The sequence below is a fragment of the Plodia interpunctella genome, chromosome 24 (assembly GCF_027563975.2).
Source record: "Plodia interpunctella isolate USDA-ARS_2022_Savannah chromosome 24, ilPloInte3.2, whole genome shotgun sequence".
In the NCBI taxonomy this organism is placed as follows: Eukaryota; Metazoa; Arthropoda; class Insecta; order Lepidoptera; family Pyralidae; genus Plodia; species Plodia interpunctella.
In genome coordinates, this window is record NC_071317.1 from 2,767,145 (window position 1) to 2,780,085 (window position 12,941).

The 12,941-nt window shown below is 33.7% G+C and overlaps 1 long non-coding RNA gene across 1 annotated transcript; it reads right to left on the reverse strand.

Annotated features, from left to right (window-relative positions):
* Window positions 1-633: 633 nt before the first annotated feature.
* Window positions 634-11,820, reverse strand: LOC128680419 (uncharacterized). Its single transcript, XR_008405856.1, has 2 exons — window positions 11,185-11,820; window positions 634-1,401 (listed from the first exon to the last, which is right to left on the reverse strand). It is a non-coding gene; the product is annotated as an uncharacterized LOC128680419 (long non-coding RNA).
* Window positions 11,821-12,941: the final 1,121 nt, after the last annotated feature.

Below are 12,941 nucleotides of genomic sequence, written 5' to 3' on the forward strand. Positions count from 1 at the left end.
TAGTAGTTTTCTTATATCACCTCTTGTTTCTGGTAAATGAAAACATCGTGGGGAAACTCCATACCTACTTATTGACAGTTTAGTTCTCTCAGTTTAGTGTGTATCCGATTATTTGCTACTAGTCGTAAAAGTCTTGTCAAATGCCCTTAGGCGACTTGAGCAAAATCTGACACCACTGTTAGCAATTAACACACTATATAGTAAGCTGTTTGAAAATTAAAATGTCACTAACACATGCCAATGTGATATTTTTTAAATTTATATTTATTTTGTATAGCTTTCTATACATAACAAATTTAAATAAAAACTATGAAAATATTATTACAAATTTTCACCTGTTATTATGTAAACTTTTACACAATATCTTATGTTTTTGTTTTACGTTTTTGAGCGAATAATCACTTAATTACTTATATGAATGTTTTCGAAATACTTTATTTCTAGAAATAAGTCTGGGTATATACAGACATGAATACTAAAAACATAACACTAGATTTTTGGACATTCGTGTAAAAATTTGAAAATCTGTGATTGAAGCTGGATAAATATGCCTTTTTAAGTGAATAACGTTCTGATGTATATCTGAAGTAGTATGTATATATTATTTCGGTAAGGAATAAAATAAACAATAAATAATATAAAACATCTTTATTGTCCCCTAATAATTAAGCCATATTTACTTACAAAAGCTAAACTTATTCTAGGGTGGGATCCTTTCTGGGGCCTAAAGAAATTGAAATTTGAGCTAAAAAGGAATTTCCAATAACATTTCAGTCTTAATTAGGCAACACTGAATTTATAAAACAAATAGATTTAAAAATAATAATAATTCAAATTTTAAAATAATTCATAATAATAAAAAAGAAAGGACAAGCGTTGCAACTTATTTACATTTTACAAAAGCTGAGAAAAAAATATGGTAACTCGAATATGTTGGAAGTTACGTATACATTGCCGGAATCTTGGACACTAAACTAAATTAACTTAAGTAAATATTTTTTTTATAGTATAATCGGAAAATTTTTGAAGGTTTCTCAAAATAATTTACATTGTATATAAAGAAAACCGTTCAAAAAACCCATTGCCTCTTTTTGCTTGTCATTGAATTTCTTAAATCTATTTGATGCTACTTCACTGACATAAAAATGTTTTTTTTTCTTTTAATCAAATATTTCGAAACAATATTTCTATCAGCAAAACATCTTAATTTTATATTTTAAATAATTTAAATAAAAATACGAAATGCTCGAAGGATATGCGTAACTACGAAGAGATATCAGTCATTAATATTAAATCTAATGAGTATTTTGTATGAATGTATGGGACTAAGGCTGGGATGGGTTTGAATGAGATGAGAAATGGCGACGCGAGTGAAGCAGAAGTCCTGTATCCTGGCCATATCTGTAAAAAAGAAAGATACAATTAGGAAAAAAGGAGACAAAATAATGTATATTGCTGAAATGAATGACACTTGGTACGTGGGAATTTAATTCATAAATAAATAATTTTATTTTTTAATAATCATTTTATTGCTCATCATCATAATTGCTCAGAGCAGAGCTCAGAGCTTCAGAGCATATAATGTACAGAAAAATAAACACCACACTCAAAATGTTCAAATACCAAAATGAACAATAAGCAAAATGTGCCATTTATTTTAATATACGTTCTCATTGAAATACACATGTTTAAAAGTCGAGCTAAAACATATCAGGAGTGTATTGCATATAATTTTCTACGTTTGCACGTAATTCATCAGCGTGCGTTAAAATTAGTGTTTTTACATGCATATTGCTTCAAATAATGTCTGATGTAAGATAATACCAAGTGAACCTGACTGGTTTTTCAATGGGCAATGTCTGCCAAGCCAAGACAGATGCCGTCAGGTGGCCAGTGGTCAACACACATTTCTTTTTGTTTATATTTTTAAATTTGTAACCAAGAACACACACGATTTATGGCCAGTTAGTTTTTTAATAATCGAATTTTTGTATGCAACAAATAGTGTAATTGTTGATATAAATGGCAATTGACTTATTATATATTTTTTTAATAAATCGAGTAGCAAAAGTCACTTCTACACACATTTATTTATCTATAATTGTAGAACAATCAAGGGGAGCAATTACTTAGAAATCTGAAGAACGCATAAAATGATTTTTATAATTGTGTAACAAGTAAAAACTGCTCGAGTACAAACGTTTAATACCATCCATTTATAGGTGTAAAAACATACACCACCCGACAATTACATTGACGCGCATTAATGGCCACAAACAAGGATTTTTTTTATAAAATTAAAAAATAATAGCAGCCCATTTTGTAGGTCCACCATTACAACGACCCGCACATTACAGCCTAAGAAACAATGACAAAAAGATGCGCACCACTAAAAATTTATCTTGCGCAAACAAAAAAATATAGGAAACAGGCTTTTTGCACAAAAATAGTTAAAAAATGTATGCAAAAAAATTTAGTTTTGCGACCTTGGAATCGCTGAACAGAATTCTATTAGTGGTATAGTTTGTTCTAAGGTGGTCGTTTTTTGTTTCCACTTTTTATGGGAAATCCTCATTGTCCAATTGTCAAAGAAGCCGACATTGTTGCAATAAGTATTCACGAAGTATTTGTGGGTGACTTGATTCAAATTTGCACAAGCAGGTATACAGTACAGATAAGGTTGGTTCATTTATTGAATTAAGTTTTTATCTTTATGACGTACTAGATGTTGCCCGGGGCTTTGCTCCCATAGGAATAAGAGAGAATATATAGCCTATAGCAATCTTGAATAATGTACCTTTATAATGGTGACAGAATTTAAGAAATCGGTTAGGTATTTTTGGAGATTACATACAAACTCATAAACGCTCTTTATAATAATAGTATAGAAGTATAGATATATATATCCAGGTAATTCAGTAATCTATACTATTATTATAAAGAGGTAAGAATTTGTTAGTTTATCTTATCTCTTTTTATTTTTTGTTTTGCTTTGTATTTTTGTTTATTTTATCTCAAAATTTCCACGGGAGTAAAGCCCTGGGCATCATGTATTGTACCTAATTAGATTGGCTCACAATATTGTGAATTTTATAACTAACTTCTGCGTTAAATATTGCTGAGAAGAAGAAAAATTACACAAGTACACATTATTGAGATAAATACCCATAATAATTACAGTAACCGTGGAACTAAAATTATTAAATGTATTATTCTGAAGCCTGCCTATATTAAGATAGGCGCACATTTTTCTCATTTCATAGGCTATGTGAAATTGAAAACATAACAAAGGATAATAATAAAACAAAGGATATCGATCCATCGCGCTCACATCCAATTATAATCTTCCGATAAAGACACTAATTATAATAGATGTGCTGTATCTCCAATGTCCTAAGGCAAAAAACTAGACGATGTTTCCCGCTGCCGCTTGGCCCAGTGTGCACCCGCCCCTACCGGTCATCCTTGGACATACCAGCCTCCATACACCTGTCATTGTTCAATTAAACCTAGCGACACATTGCCTTAAATAATCCTTCAAAATGAATGCGAAATTGCCAGTACTCGTTATCCGAGTTTTATTTTTTTCGATTCCGGCCAGTCGATAACAGATGGCGCCACTTGTACCAATTCTATTTTTAAAATTTAAAATGTTACACAGTCTAGTTTTGTTTTTGAAATAATACGAATACACGCGATAATGCAAAACATCGATAAGCGTTTCGATTGAAATACCGATTAAAGTTTCCTGATACCTGTTTCATCGGCATCTGTGATTGCTCGGATCGTCAACTAGAACACTTAGTACTAGGCGAGCAAAAATTACGAAGAGTTAAGAGTGTTTGCGAGTCTTCTAATCGGTTCTGAACACTTGGTGTCGGTGGAAGCTTGATGTTCGTTTAATCGACTAACGTTTATTAGAATTTTTTCTCTTCTTTATTGTATGGTTTTAATGATCCTTAGATATTTAGAATTCTTCACATTTTAATGGTTACATACTTTTTGGTTCGGTGGTTAAAATAAAAAGCTTGGTTAAACATACCTAGATCTATAACAAACTGTAATGGTAAGTAATTATAATCTCCATAATTTCAAATACTAAGTTATCTATCATAGACTAAAGACGAAATACGCGGAAGTGATATTTATTTATTGTAAGATCAAGAAAAGCGAGTTATCTTCAGCTTATTACGGGGAGACGTGGTACTAGGCTCGCAGAGATTGCGAGAGACTTCCAAGTGACGTAGTCGTTTCAATGTTGTGGTTTACACAGATTGTGTGTCCGTGATATGGATGTGTGCGTAAGCGCGTGGTGAAGCGTCACAAACTCACATCTCGATAATTTTTTGACGCATTTTTTCACCATTACCATCGACCTTGTGTTATAAGTAAATTAATCTCATGAATTATTTTATTAAGTTTATAATTGTTGTTGTTAAATATGGTTTAATATATTGATAATTTGAGAACAATTTGATACAAACATTGCCCCGCAGCATCGCAACTGGCGTAAAGCAACTTTTTTCTAATTCGTAAGGTTGATGCTCTCTTGTTCACACGGGGCCGTGTTCGCCTCTCAGAAGTGCCTTTGCGGAAACGAAACACAAGTTTGCTATTAACACGCGTTCCGTCTATGAGATACTGCCACTTAGTACGTGTGTATGTATGTGTACGAGGAAATTTTCTCACCACACTAGAGCCTTCCAAATACAGACGTTTCTAAATAGGAGCATGCGCTGTGTATGCATTCGTTGTGTATATTTTCCACACGTGAAAGTTGCGTCAATGTTGTGTTTCAGATTTGTTCGTGAGCTGTTTCTATGTTTCGGTTACTAGGAGACCAGAATCGTCGTGGAGTTGGCATTGGCATAGCGCACGTGTTGTGTTTTTTTGTGTGTGCTGTGCGCGTTATCGACTTTGTTATCTATTTGTTTATCAAGGCGTGACGACTGGACGCATTTGGATAAAAACGTTTTGATGTTTGTCAATATTAATAAGTGCTAGATATTTAGTTTTCATTTAGGTTATAGCTGAGCTAGCTAAGGTCAATAATAATGTTTTTTATTGTAATTAATGCATGTTCATACTCTTCAATTTCTATTGTTCACGCACAGTTAATTTGAGCAAAGGCATAAATTTCCAAGCGTTCAGTATTCGCAGCATTCACCCATTGCAAACATATCCGACTGGCCATAGTTCCCTGGTAGCCTGACTTTTGGTGCACCAATGTCAATGACTCGATGACGATGGCGGTAGACGAAAATTGTCGATGATCCTTTCAAAATATCTTACGAACTCTACCATAGACAGGTTTTTAAAAGTCTCTACATAGAGACTTGTCTTTGTAGACTCGATAAAGTTTCACTTTATCCTTTACATAATGGGTTATTAACTAAACACTTGACTGTAGAGACCTAAGGATATTTTTAGATTACATAATATTATATTTTACAACAAGTAATAATACTTAAGCTTCAATTACGTATAGTTTAGTATTGTAATTTATAAGTAGGGCCGATAGTTAGGTTCGGTTGATACATGCATTTCCTTCACTTATACAATAAACTCTCTATGTAAATTATACTTTTGTCGTAATCATATTATAATTAGCTCTCTTTATGAAACAATGCGAACACTACGGGCACGTATAAATCATAGAGTTACAATGTTTACAAGAGCGGGCGTGATGAGGTTTTATTAATTTAGTAAAACAAAATTTAAGTCAAATCGTAAGTCTTGTTTTGACTTTAGATTTTGAAGCTGATTATAAAATAAATTCTATATAGTATATATGATATGGTATATGATATGGTATATGATATGGTATCATCAATTTAGAAATACTACGATGAAAATAAGGAATTTAATAAAATTTAAAATTAATATGACTTCTCGCATATGTAATTTTAATGGGGAACATACGAGCGTTCTATTTGAAGTCACTCTAAGGTATCAATAGAAAGGGGGAAGTGCAACCAGTGTGCAGTTACGTGTGGAATGACAGGCAATAAACGTGTTTTTTTTTTCATAATTGACACAAGGGCCAGTGTTTTGACATTAATTCCTTCGATTTTTTAAATAATTCTGGTTGTTTTTACAATGCTAGTTGATCGTAATTTGAATATTATATATTTGAAGTTCTATATTTAAAAACTAAACGGACAGTTGACAATTTACACTCTCTTTAATATACAAAATTAAATGCCACAATCGAATAGTGAATTTTTTGTAATACGTTATATACTTGTGGGTTGAAATCTATTTTAAATAAAGTCAAAGTTTTACAGCTTTTCAATTCTTTTGGAATATTATTGTATATTTGTGCAAAACATTATAAATAATTTAGTCAACTTGGAAAGTGTTACACTTCGCCATATAAAAGGACAGTAAGATACCCAAAGATGAACTAATTTAACTGAATGGCAAAAAATTACCCCTCAGTTAAATTCTTATCACAAGCAATTAATTTGATAAACCACAATAAATTTAGTTTGAAAACCTAAAAACCTAAAAACTTTCGCAAAACACGACTACTCTTGCTATTTTTCAACGTTGCGTTGAAAAAAAAAACGAATAACGTCTAAAACCAAGCAAACGCGGATGTTACTGGCAACTTGCAGGTTATGCAAGCAGTGATGCAAGTAACTAAACTTGAGTGCAGGCAAGGCTGCGCCGGCGCATGACCCACTAAGACCTTTTGTTGATCGCCTTAGCCTTTAGGGATGTGAAAGGATGTCTAGACTTAATATTTATGAGTTATGATATGACAAAACAATCGATCGATTTTTTATCGATGATAAATCCACTACCAATACTATAAATGAGTTTCTTCTGAGCAGTGGTCGTGGCGTAGGCTGTGTGTCCCTTTGTCGCCTTGTACGACTTCCACTAGAGGATATGGAGCCCTATTCTAGGTCGGACACGCCACATTTCGATGGAAAACTGGCATGCATTGAAAAGTGGAGTTCAGAACCATAGGTTATTTTAAAATTTACATTCACGTCAGCCATTCAATGCCAATACCGTTTAACATAGTCAGTCGTTACATAAGTGTTGTGTAACTGTTGAATTTCGAGCCTGAAAATTATGAAAACTTTGCCTGGCTATGTTGCGGACGTATTGATTACGAAATTTCTGTATCAGGGGACAAATATCTACGCGAGTTATTAAATGCATGGCATTCATGGGGTTCAGTTCATACGCAATCGTAGTTCACTTCGTCTATTTTGACGTTTTTATTTGGATAGTAATACCTATGTATTATTAAATTGTAGTAAATTTTATTGTTTAGCCAGTTTTATGTAATAAGTACCTACTGGTACTTATCTTAAATAATGTTAATCACGATGTGCCCACTTCATTTTTAGTTTTAATTAGAAAATTAAGATTACATAAATTTCAAAGATTCATTGGCTAATTGTAGCCAATTCATTTCTCGAATCTATTCAGGTACTTTTTAGAATCATATTGAATTATTTTTTATATCTGTGGGAAACAAAGTAAATTACAATTTAAAAATAATATCCCTTAATATCTTTGTGGACATCATGTAATTAGCAAGTCAATGTAGCCGTAAAGGTCAATACGGGAAAGCTAGGGCTTACGTCACGGATGGATTGCGTAGAGGTAGAGCCTCGAAGTATAGTATAAATTGAAAAGCTCGCTGTTGTGATTCTAAACATAGACAAAATATTTTTATTGCAAAGAATCAATATGCATACAAAAATAGAATTTAATTTCTTAGTTTACGTAACATGCGAGTTTCGCATTTAATTATGAAAACAAAGAAATTGACAAAAATAAAAGTTTTGACGTATTATATTATCGTTGAGTTAGTATCCTATAACACAAGTCTCGAACTTACTCAATCCGTGTAACTTGTTCATATTAATATATTTACATTTCTTTTGTATTGCTATGTGTAAATGCTTTTGTGAATTTATAAACACATGTTTACACATATCTTCATTGAATAAATCTATTTAATTCAAGTTTAGTTGTATTTTATGGCAACATAATACATATAGATTGTAATATTTATAGCCTTAACTAATATCCAACAGAAAAATATGAATAAAATTCCCATTGGCAATACAAGAGAAATAATGTAACTTCGTTCCATAAGATCCTAATAAATTAAAACTAAACTAGCTGGCGTGGCAGACATTTTGTATTTGTTCAAATTTGTGTTCAAACAAAATAGAAAAACCAGTTTTTGCTATGGTTTGTTGACTCCTCGATTGTTTTGGATTTTGGATGATTCTTTTGATTGTTTAGTTTTTAACCGATGACTTTTAGTAGTTTGTATCTTTGAGAAATATGTAAGTAAAATTAAAATAAAAGTGCCTGTGAAGTTCTCATTTCTTTATTAATGTATTACTTTGACGCCTCATCCTTTATAGTCCTTACTTACCAGAGACAATACTTATATTTTTATTTCTATTAGTAGTTCTTATAGACACGGAAACTTTTCAATGGTTAATGCACGGACATGTTTTTTGTATTTTTTTTATTGACAACACTAAACGCTTGTGTCAAAAATTACATTTTTATAAAAAAAACTTATTATTTGAGGATGTTGTATTAAAACAAAACTAGGTATCTTTTCTGATAAAAAGTATTTAAATTATTAACAAAATGCTGCACATAATTATAATGATTTATAGATTTAGATTTTTTTCTGAAATTAGTGTATAGGATTGTCATTGTCATTCACAAAACATGCGCTGACGTCAATATTGTAAATGAATGTAGTGTGTACTACCAACATTTTGTAACCTCTGGTTAGAAGGAGGGAGGACCATTGGTGAGAGTAAACGCCAATAAAAAATCATTACACATCACGATAAACACGGTCATATCCTTCCGAATTGTGTAACTAACAATTAAAATTTTAGCTGACAATTTCATGTGTCGTGCTAAAGTGCAATAAGGCACTGCGCTCGCTTATTATAAATGTTTGTAATTTGGTATGCCAGTATATAATGATTTTATTCTTGCATAAATACACAGACACCTGCTTGTCTATGGTCTGCGGCAAGTTAATTATTTAAACATAAAACCTTTAATTAGACCCACAGCTGCCCGACCTTGCGCACCTTTGTCATACGACATGCAGTATTTTGCATCGCAAAAAATGCACATTTTTAACTTCAATTCGCGGGTTGTTTAAAAAAAATATTACATACACAGACCACTTGATCTTGGTCCTTATTGACGGTTTTATAGTCACGATTAGTAGTTTGCAGCGGTTATCGAGGATTATGTAGTGTTGAGTGGTTATAGATTGGTGTTCGGGCAAATAGCTTAGTTAGTCATATCGCCTTTAAAACTTTTTACTTTTTAAACGTTTTCTTCACGGTAAATGGCTTGTCATTTACAGTGAAAATTAATAGGTACCTTTTTATTTAGAGTGAAGAGAAATATCTAAATTGTAGGGATATTTTATAAGGGTTTCGTATGTTTAACCTTAAAATTCAGAGTCACAAACTATTGCTACATGAATATCTTATAGTAGTGCAGCAATAGGCACTTGTTACATAATTTTGTTTTGTTTAATTTTAATATGTCATTACTACCATATTACTTCAATTTAGTGTTGCAATTTCCTAAAAAGTATTAGGTTTTATCACTACAAATTACGCAGCATTAAGTTACAAAACGACTCCTCTCTCCCATATAAAGGTACCAAAACTGCTGGCATGAGTTTAAATGGACTAACAAAGGAAGAACCCAACGTGCGAGGCATAACTTTATGAGCAAAAAATATGGCCAGGGAGCTAGTGACCTATGATGACGCAATGCCAAAAACAGGCCACATTGCAGCACCCGCAACTCGCGGGGTCAAGGAGGTTCATCGCAAAATATATTACTCAATCGCACATCGCCACTCAAGAAATTAACTATCACGTGGCCAAGCCAGTATATTGTACCTACGTTAATTGATAATCTGCGCGGTGCGCCCCAAAAAAGTGCAGCCGACTGGCCGTTGTTGCAACACATTCGCGCTATAAAATAAAAATAAAACACGTTCCAAATTTTTTAATTTCAAAATGTTGTCGCTGTGTTCTTAATTTGAAGTGCGTGCATAATGCGAAAATGGACTCAAATACCGAACATTACGTAATCTTATGTCGAGTTTAATCCGAAAACATCTAACTCGTTTGTTAATTTAATGACAAATATTTTTGATGTGGATGTCGTCGAGGAGCGCCGTGGATCGTGCCCGCGTCTATTTTGAACTCCCGATCGGGCGTTCGCCCGGTTGTTGAACTGAAATAATTCGGCAAATACTGGCATATTACGCGCTTGTTAATCTTGAGATGTTATTATGATATGAGAGAAGAGCGTGTGCCGATTATAAAATACCTATCTCAACAGTCATGCTGTACAAGTGGCCTAAGATTCTATTCTTGAACTCATAAAAAAGTATACTAAATGATTTATTAAATGATCTGTTTATGGTACCTAATTTAAATAAATATTGTTACTCGTAATAACATGCAAGTAGTTTATGAAGGAAGTATTGGTATTGGTTGTGACACATAATAAAGGTAATTAATTACGATGCCGAATTTAACGACTGCATTGCAATGCAGACGAGCATACTTGTGTTTACGCGAATATGGACGCAAACATGCGGAGATCTTCTCTATTTGTGTGTGTGTGCCCCTGGGAGTGTGGGTGTGCAGTCATTGTGTGTGTACATGGAAGCGCGCGATGAAATAAAATATGTCCGGTCAATGAACTCGCGGTCGGTGCCATAAAAATCGCGATATTGCCCGAAATTCCAATGGAAAATCGAATATCAGTGCCTTATCACTAAGCTAAATGTATTGAACAATTACAAAAAACATGTATTTAAATAACAAAGTTACTGAATTTTAAAATTTTTCGTTCATAATTTTGGTGTCCGAATATGGCGCTTGAAGAAAAGGAAGGATTACTGTGCAACAAACTCTTAATATGCAGCGAGCAGCCCCGGTGTCCGCCACGGCGACATCTGTCCATTTCGCTCTTTGTTTCATCCGTTCGATGGCTGACTACCAAATATGCTTACTCTATGACTTGACAAATAATTAAAAAAAAATATGTCTAACTAAAAACCAAATGACTGAAAAACATTCGTTTTTTAAATTGACAACCAATAGAAAACAAAAAACATATAGACATAAAAATACTTACATTAAATTTGAATTTAGAATCTTCAATGTGCGTTGAACCGCATAATTTTCCCCGTAGATTTTCTATAGGTGTTTGTTTCCGGAATGCCCGCGGCGCGCGAGTCAGCTGATTTCCATCCAATGACCTTGTAGGTGCGTCCCCCTCCGTATTATTCATACTATTTACAGTTGCAATGAGTTGTTATTGATCAGTCGACGGACGGTTTCTCGTAAACCTTCTCTTCCTGCAGGACGACGTTTCTTCTGGTCGGGTGCCTGTTAAAATCCTTCGTCTTCCGCAACACATCTTGTCTCATCGAAGATGGGGTTTTAATAGATTTCTGTGGGGTCTAGTCCGACCATGTTGGGAGTCAATATTGCCCGGTAGGATCGAGTACTGAGTTCATAATGAATTGATGCAGATGACATGGTTAGTACTGGCCGGTTGGGTCTAGGGTGAAGACATCCATGTTTAGTAGAGTCCAGTGGGGTCCAGGGTGAGAATATCCATGTTTAAGCACAGAGATCACAATAGTTCGTGCGCGTGCCGCGGTGTGGACCGAGAGAGCGAGATTACGTGCGTACGCGCAACGGTTGGTCGGGCAATGCTGAGCGCCGCGCGCGCCACTGTTTATATGATAGAATCGGCCTCCGCGCTCGCCATCTGGCGGTGAGTGGACGGTAACAGAATTAGTTTTCCTCGAGAAAAACCTAAGAAAAAAACCGGTAGTTCCGTCAGTTTTTTGTTGCTTTTGTGACAAGTGTTTACATTATGGTAGTATAGCTGAGTCGCCTGGCGCAGGTGGTGGTAAAAAATATAGAAAACTGGCGATTTTCATGAACAAATTACCTATGCCGAGGTAATTGTGGAAACGCGAATGCTAGTCAGATATATATTCATATTCGTATCTTTAAATAGCTTGATATGTCAGTTCAACAAATTCAAATTATTTGTAGTATAGTAAAACATCTTAAATAACGCTCGTGTCAGGATAGTTTCACCGATATTTATGTCAATTTGTATTCAAACCTTTGAATTCAATAGTTGACTTTTTACATTATAGATCCATATAATATTATTATAAGTGATCTTAAAAAATACAAATTAATAATTATATATCAAAGGTGGACTTATTATATACGCAATCTCCTCCTTTGGGTAGAGAAGTGAGTATGTTAGTAAGTTTTCCCGCCATTGAAAAAATTGCATTATTTTTATTATATTTCCCGAAATTCCCACTAAAGGTGAAGAAGTACAACAAGGAAATTCATAGAACTTTTTATTACAACCCGCTTCAATATTTAAAAAATTACCAAAATCAGAAATCAATGCCTTGAGACCGGCTTGGTCAATGACCCAATCAAAATATTACCTCGTCCGCACGAGCGCTTTTTCGACGCACTTCTAAAAAATGTCGCAGTGTAATATATATTAGTATATTTTATGTATCAGCGCTTTCATAACGCGCATTTTTTAGTATAATCAAATTATAAGAGCGGGCGGCTGTTTTAATCGAATGTAATGTCGAAAGCGTTTTAAAAATGCCGACGTCGACAACTTTTTAACACTCGTGGGAACGAAATCTTATCGTCTTCGTTTGAATGCACTCATTATCGACCTGTTAACCTTAATCCAAGTTATTTATGTAAACAATTTGTATGTACACCTCAATTCTGTCGATTAAATTGTATGAATCTGAGTGATTCATTTAAAAGATTTCAACGCGTCAACACCTTCTTATTTGCAGTTGGAAATACAATAAAAATAACTTATGCACC